Source organism: Pogonomyrmex barbatus, unplaced genomic scaffold, assembly GCF_055798465.1.
Source record: "Pogonomyrmex barbatus isolate J1 unplaced genomic scaffold, ASM5579846v1 scaffold15, whole genome shotgun sequence".
Taxonomy (NCBI): Eukaryota; Metazoa; Arthropoda; class Insecta; order Hymenoptera; family Formicidae; genus Pogonomyrmex; species Pogonomyrmex barbatus.
The window spans coordinates 3,532,883-3,539,957 of NW_028297111.1; the positions used below are offsets into that span (position 1 = coordinate 3,532,883).

General features: G+C 36.3%; 1 long non-coding RNA gene across 1 annotated transcript; it reads left to right on the plus strand.

The window, feature by feature from the left end:
• Positions 1-1,198: 1,198 nt before the first annotated feature.
• LOC148937253 (uncharacterized) lies at positions 1,199-3,667 on the plus strand. Its single transcript, XR_016138520.1, has 2 exons — positions 1,199-2,429; positions 2,913-3,667. It is a non-coding gene; the product is annotated as an uncharacterized LOC148937253 (long non-coding RNA).
• The last annotated feature ends 3,408 nt before the right edge of the window (positions 3,668-7,075 follow it).

Below are 7,075 nucleotides of genomic sequence, written 5' to 3' on the forward strand. Positions count from 1 at the left end.
AAAAAAAATTATGTTACGAAATTGTTACATCTAACTCTAGTTGTGATCAAAGTAAAAAATCTAAGTGCTAGTATCTTTGTGATCTTTGTATTCATTGAAGAGTTTTCCTAGTCTAACCCAAATGGTACTAGCTTTAATTAAAAAATAAAAAAATTTGTTTCCACATTGCCAACTCGATTAAAATAATATCATTAAAATATAAATATAAAAGATTTGATATCAATAATTTATGCCAAGTTATAATCTTACTGTAAAAATTGCCTTATTCTACTAAATTCACGTGATATATATTAAAAAATAAAATCTAATTGGTAATATCTTTTATTTTAAGCAAATAAAATAAATAGAATCTAAGTAGTACGTATCTTTGTATCTTCATTAAAGAATTTTTTAACTCTAACCCATGTGATAGTAATCTTAATTCTTTAAAAAGAAATTTGAAGTTTGAATGAAGATCTTACTATTTTGACCCAAATGGTACTAACCTTAATTTTTTAAAAAAGAAAAGTTTGTTTCCACATTGCCAACTCAAATGATTGTAGTAATGTATAAAATTTATATAAAAGATTTAATATCAATAATTGGCGCCAAGTTATAGTCCTATAAATATTGAGCTACAAGTTCACCTTAGTCAAATTATATATTTCAATTGTATAAAAGATTTGATACACTATTTTAAAAAAATAAAACTCAAGTAGTAATTTATTTAGTTATTTTTAATTTAAAAATAATGAAAATCAAATTATATGTATATCTTTCTATTTATTCAAGACTTTTTTTCTAACCCAAATGATAGTAATTATGTAGCTTTAAAATATTATATCATAAAATTGTTTTACTACGTTTTTATCATAAAGAATTAAAAAGTAACAAAGCAAAATAAATGATAAAATTTTACTTAAATAAAAATATTTTTATATAAAAACTTGGCACTGCTCAGACCAAATAAAGAAAATGAAAATGTAAAACTAATGATAAAATTATTTGAATTTACAAATAAAGGCAAGATTTATTGTTTAATATGATAATTACAATTTTATATATACACACATATATATATATATATATATATATATATTCATATTTATATGAATATGAGTATATATATTTATATTTATTTATGTTTTATATATATATATATATATATATATATATATATATATATATATATATTTACTTATTCGAGTTCTTTTTAGAGGTTTGAGCAATAAAATGAACATAATTGTAATTAAATTCTTTTCTTTAAGACAAAAGCAACAGAAGGAAATAGTAAATTATTTTTAAAAAATTATTAAAAATATCCGAATTAACGTGTATAACAGGAATAGAAACGGAAGACCAAATAAGCAATAAACATGAAGAGCAAGGGTATTAGAAATCAAGCGCAGTGAAAGAGCGCAAGTAAAAAGTCCATTGAATTAGTTCTATATTTAAGGTTCTCTAAATCCATAAATAATCCGTTTCGATCCACTTTCGGATTATCTTCAGTAGATATTATCTCCATATTCTAAGTTACATGAGGCATATTAGTCAATAACTTAACGGATTCGCACTGATAAACGCAATAATGCAATACCTCGAGAGCCTCTGTCCAATACAATTCTACAGCTAATGTAACAGACTGTACGATAAGATCATTTGAATAATTTCTATTACATTCAAAACAATAGAGTTTTTTAAGAAGTGTCAAACAATAAGATGGATGAGGAACAATTAGAAAATTCATCTCGATGATATCGTCAATTATCCCAATAAAACGCACACAGATGAAGATAAATAGTGAATATTGCAAAAACATGGTCAAAATTAAAAACAATAATGTTGTATAATAAATAAAATAAATTCGATTAACAAAAATAAAATAAAAAGACACGTCTTAACTGTTTCGTATTAAAAATTAAAATGTAAAAGACGAAAATAGCAAGTGGATGGAAAGTCAAAAAATGTTATGAAAAGAAATACGATCACATGTTTATTGTTACGTGGTGACGATTGCACGATTCTTCTCTTTCGGGTATCAGTTATTAGAATTTAATTAAGCGGATAAACGAGTGACATATGTTCTGTTACGCTGTTAGATCGCGACGGTTACGCAACTGATCTCTTTCAGTTACTAAGAATTTGGCTAAGCGGATAATCCTTATTATCCTAATCGCGGAAAAACAACACGTGTACAGATGTTTTCCTCAACGAAATCATATATATATATAGTGCCCTTAAAGGCACGCGCACTGTTACTTCCTTTTTTCACGCGGTCAGAACATTTTCAGTCCATCAGTTGTCAATAATTCAATCAGTCGGTGTCAGTCGAAATATATCAACAATTTCACCAAGTACAAGTACAAGTACAAGTGACCAAGTTTCCTGGCAACACCGTTTCCGCCTTCATCATCTCGCAGGTCCCAAGTGTCTGGCATTCCAGAGTAACAGTAAGTTCAATTACACATAGAAAAATTCCTTAATAATAGTTTTCGGGTCATTTCTCCTTATATTTTCTCATTTCTCCCTTACATCCTTTCTATCCTCTGCCGTTCTCCTTACACTTCTATTTCTTTTTCTTTTTCTTTTCTCTTTCTTTCTTTGCTTGGGCCTCTCGGGCTCCCTATGCGTTGCGGAGCACTCAGCAGGTTCATGGCCGCCGAATAATTCGGCAAAATCTGCTTCTTCTTTGTTGGCTTCAGCCGTCGAATCTCTCGGGCTCCCTATGCGTTGTGGAACACTCAGCAGGTTCATGGCCGAATAATTCAGGAAATCTATTTTTTTCTTCTTTCTCTCCTCTCTTACAATTTTTTCTTTCCCTTCTTAATTTCTCTCCTCTGTCGGATCTCTCGGTTTCCTGAAATATTTTAGAGATAGCCTTAAGGTTTACGACCAATGACATTTCCTTCATATTCCAAATCCATTTCTTCTAGAAAAATCTTCTAGTGAAATCTGCATCATCCTCTCTTTCCAACGCTCAGAGAGGCGAGTCCTGAAGAGGCTCCGTTATCGTCGCAACAAGCGAGCTCGTCAATTAGGGAACTATCCCTCGCCTAGGACATCCGAGGTTTTGACACATGCCGAAGAAACCACTTGTTCCAGCAGGAGACTCTATTATTTGTACATATCTTCTCCGTCCTATTCCCCGATCAGACCATCCGAATTTGGATCACCCCCAGATTTCAGCGCCCAGATTTCTTCCCAGAACGCCGTGACACTAATCTCCAGATATATCCAGATTTCTGCACTCAGAAATCCTTGGACGAGGTTTGCGAACTCCGGACTCCTTCCCCTCCTCCCCTAGATCTCACCATCGGAAATCCGACCTCCTCTCCGAAACAACCACACACAGATAACAAAATACAAATTTAAATAGATTAACAACATAAGATAAAATTATCAAATACAGATTAAAAATACTAAACTATGTAAGATAAGAATAATTGGAATATAGACAAATATACAAATATAATAGAATTTGTACACAGAAATTAAATAATACATCCGTCAATTTTTAGAACATTTATATTACATGAATTTCTGTATGTAACCCTTTTTTATTATTTTATCAAATGTAAATATACCTTCAGTAAATGTATTTCAACGTAAGAAATAATGACACGGATCTTGTAGTTAGCTAAACTTGTAATCGTTTTAAAATTATTAATTACATGTAAAATTTAAATTATTTATCGTTTTAGTTATTTCCTCCCTCTTTCATTCTCCGTTATCCCAAGATTCGCGCATGATCCTGTCCCTGGCAAAAGAGATTAAATTCTCTTGCCTAAATTACGGACCGACGGACGCACATCACGCAGTCGAAGTCATAGCGTCTTTTTCAAGACGTTGACTCGCACTCGTGGCTCTGCACAGTGTGTCCGACTCGCAGGGACGCCTCAGCGCGCCCACCTGCGAGAGGGTATTTGGAGCGTCCTTCCAAGCCCCATCCATTTTCAAAAAAATATTTACTTCGGACTGGACGTAACAAATAGCAAAAATTTGGGGGCTCGTCCGGGATGATAGGTGCGATCTTTGGAGACGAGAATGACTACGAGATCTAAGGCCGACAAGGCTAAAGTAGATGTTCTCTATAATCTTGGTCTAGAGAGTGGCGTAACCCTAAATCAGAAACTGTATACACTTCTACTCCAGCAAAAACACCTGCTTCTAAACCTATTGCCTTTCCTTTAGAAGAAACCTCAATTGTTGAAGAATTAGAAATCAATTGCGAAGCATCCGAATCTAATACATTACGCCCCGAAAATTTAGCGTTAACGAGCAAGTTTGACATTATTACCAACAGCCAGACGGAAGATTTAAGTAGATTAAGTATGGCGCAAATTAATCCTTTCGCCACATTAAAATACGCCATTTGAGGCCGTCCCTTTCTTTGACGGCCAGAATATCCCTCTAAGTTATTTTATCGAGGGATGTGAAGAAGCTAAATCCATGTTACTAGATGAAGCCGAATCACAATTCACTAAAGTTATAAGAACGCGAATAGTTGGAGAAGCCCGTCATACCGTCACAGGTCAGGACTTCGACAATGTTGCTCAACTTACAAATTTTTTAAAACAAATTTATGGTCATTCCAAAAACGTATATCAATTACAAGGTGAACTAGGCTCTATTTATCAAAAAGGTAATGAAGACGTTGTAACTTACGCAAATCGAGTAAAGATTTTAGGGAAGCAAATATTAGAAGCCAATCGAAACTCCGGAAATTCTCTCCCAGAACGTAGTATCATGGACTCATTAGAAAAGGATATGTGTAAATGTTTTATTAGAAGTCTGAATCCGGAAATCGAACAAAGAGTAGCCAGAAATCTCGACGTCAAGGGAACTGTGACCGATGCATTATGTATAGAAAGAGAATTACGCGCAATTTCGGACTTGCGCCGCGGATCAAGTACCACCTTAAAACCGATTGATATCACTGTATCGCGAGAAACCTGTCAAATTTGTTGTAAAAGTGGACATTCAGCTAATAATTGTAAGAAGTTTAATCAAAATTCTTATCAAAATTATAGTAGAACTGAGAATTTGGGAAACGAAATACTTATCTGCCAGATTTGCAAGAAACGCGGACACGACGCTAATACGTGTCGACTTCGCGACTCACAGACACGACGAACCGTTAACATAATACACGAAAATACTATCACCTGTCAGTTATGCTCGAAATCGGGATATAATGCCAAGACTTGTCGTACGAATAATAACAGCAATCAAAATAAAGCTTTCCTAATCTGTCAATGGTGCGACAAACTCGGGCATTCGGCCAGTAATTGCTGGAAAAAACAAAATGACCAGCAAACAGCGGAAAATAAATAAAAAATCTCTTGTCAAAATTGCAACAACTTCGGTCATACCGCTAAAGATTATCGATCTAAGTTAAACCAAAAATCGGGTAGCTCTCCGTATTGTCGCTACTGCAAAGTACAGGGACATCTTTTAGAAAACTGCGACTTACGAATTTTAAATAATAATCGTAGAAAAACAAACAATTCGGAAAACTCCAATGGTCCACCGAAGTCGGGAGTGCAACGGGGGCCCGAGCAGATTTCACACTCATCGACATCTTCAACACCCCGATAAAAAATACACCGAACGCTCAACCCGTGACAGTAAACCTCGACAAATATAGTCGCGTACCTACTGTCCGGATAACCTTAGATAAAATAAATTCTCCTTTAACTTTTATGTTAGATACTGGTTCTAGACCGAATATAATCAAAAAGGATTTTGTACCTAAACACATTGCTATTGATTATTCTTGCATATTAAAATTAAATGAAATAAATGAATATCCTGTTTATACTCTCGGTGAAATTACTTTAACTCTCTTTAAAATTTTAGTAAAATTTCATATATATATATATATATATATATATATATATATACAATAACGAGCGGTGACCAGATAACGTCGGAGACGCTCGACGACCGCACAGTGCATGGAGCGCGAAAGAGTACGATAATATTTCTATCTTTTTCTGCCAACCCAATGTTGTCGAACGCCAAGCGCACAGTGCGTGCCTCTTGCGCGCGCGCGCGCGCGCGCGCGCGCGCGCGCGTGTGTGTGTGTGTGTGTGTGTGTGTGTGTGTTGGAGATGGAAGGAAGATTTGATGGATTTATTAATCGAGTTCGCGGATTGTCATGGTTGAAGGTGGGAACATTCTGTAGAGGTATCGGATAAGGACTAAAAATAAATAAGGAACTCCGGAGATGTATGCTACGATAATGTCGTCAGGGCGATTCACAGTTAATTTCAGAGTGTGGTTAAGTCAATGGATTCGGAGCCTATAAATGATCCCGGAGGAAGAGTCTCGGTGGAGATAGGGACTGGGAGAGGATGTCCTGGAACGTAAGTTTCTTTTTGAAGACTATCGGCGGTACCGGTGGAAACCTCTCCAATGAATTCCACGTTCGACATGGAACTGGTGAAGGTGGGGCTTGTGGGCGAGGTGGCGACGGAACACGAGGCTTCGAGGCCCGCGAAAGTGAGGGAGAGGAGACAGGTGACAGAGTGCGAAAGGTCGAGACTCGCGAAGGTGAAGGGGAGGTTCTGCGGAAAACAGGGGACGGAGTGCGAGGCGTTGAGTCTCGCGGCGGAAATTCGGGAGACGGTGCGTGAGGCATTGGAATTCGCGGCGGTGGTATGTAAGATGCGCGTGCCGAGGATTCTTCTGTTGGAGCGCGAGATCTGTCCTCGGACGACGATGAAGACGCTCGGGTTGATGGACTCTAGGAATTGTTGATAGGCCTGATCCAACAGGCTTCGCGCTCGCAATCTAGCTTCCCGCCGTAGACATCTAGTCGTTTTGCAGTTAACTGTTGAGTTATTCATTATCAAGTTTGTGGATGTTAAGTTTAGGTTGCGAAGATATCACAGAAGGAAACCGAAAGGAAATAAATAATTCGACTTACTTTTGGATATGTTGTGGTGATAGTCCTAGCACTGGTGATAGTACTGCCGGAGCACATTCACTCGGATTGAAAAAGACGTTCGAGAACTTACTGTGAATGTTCACTGGCAAAGTTCCGGAAAGTACGGTCAGAATTTTGGATAACAGAGATTTCGGAATAGCAGAG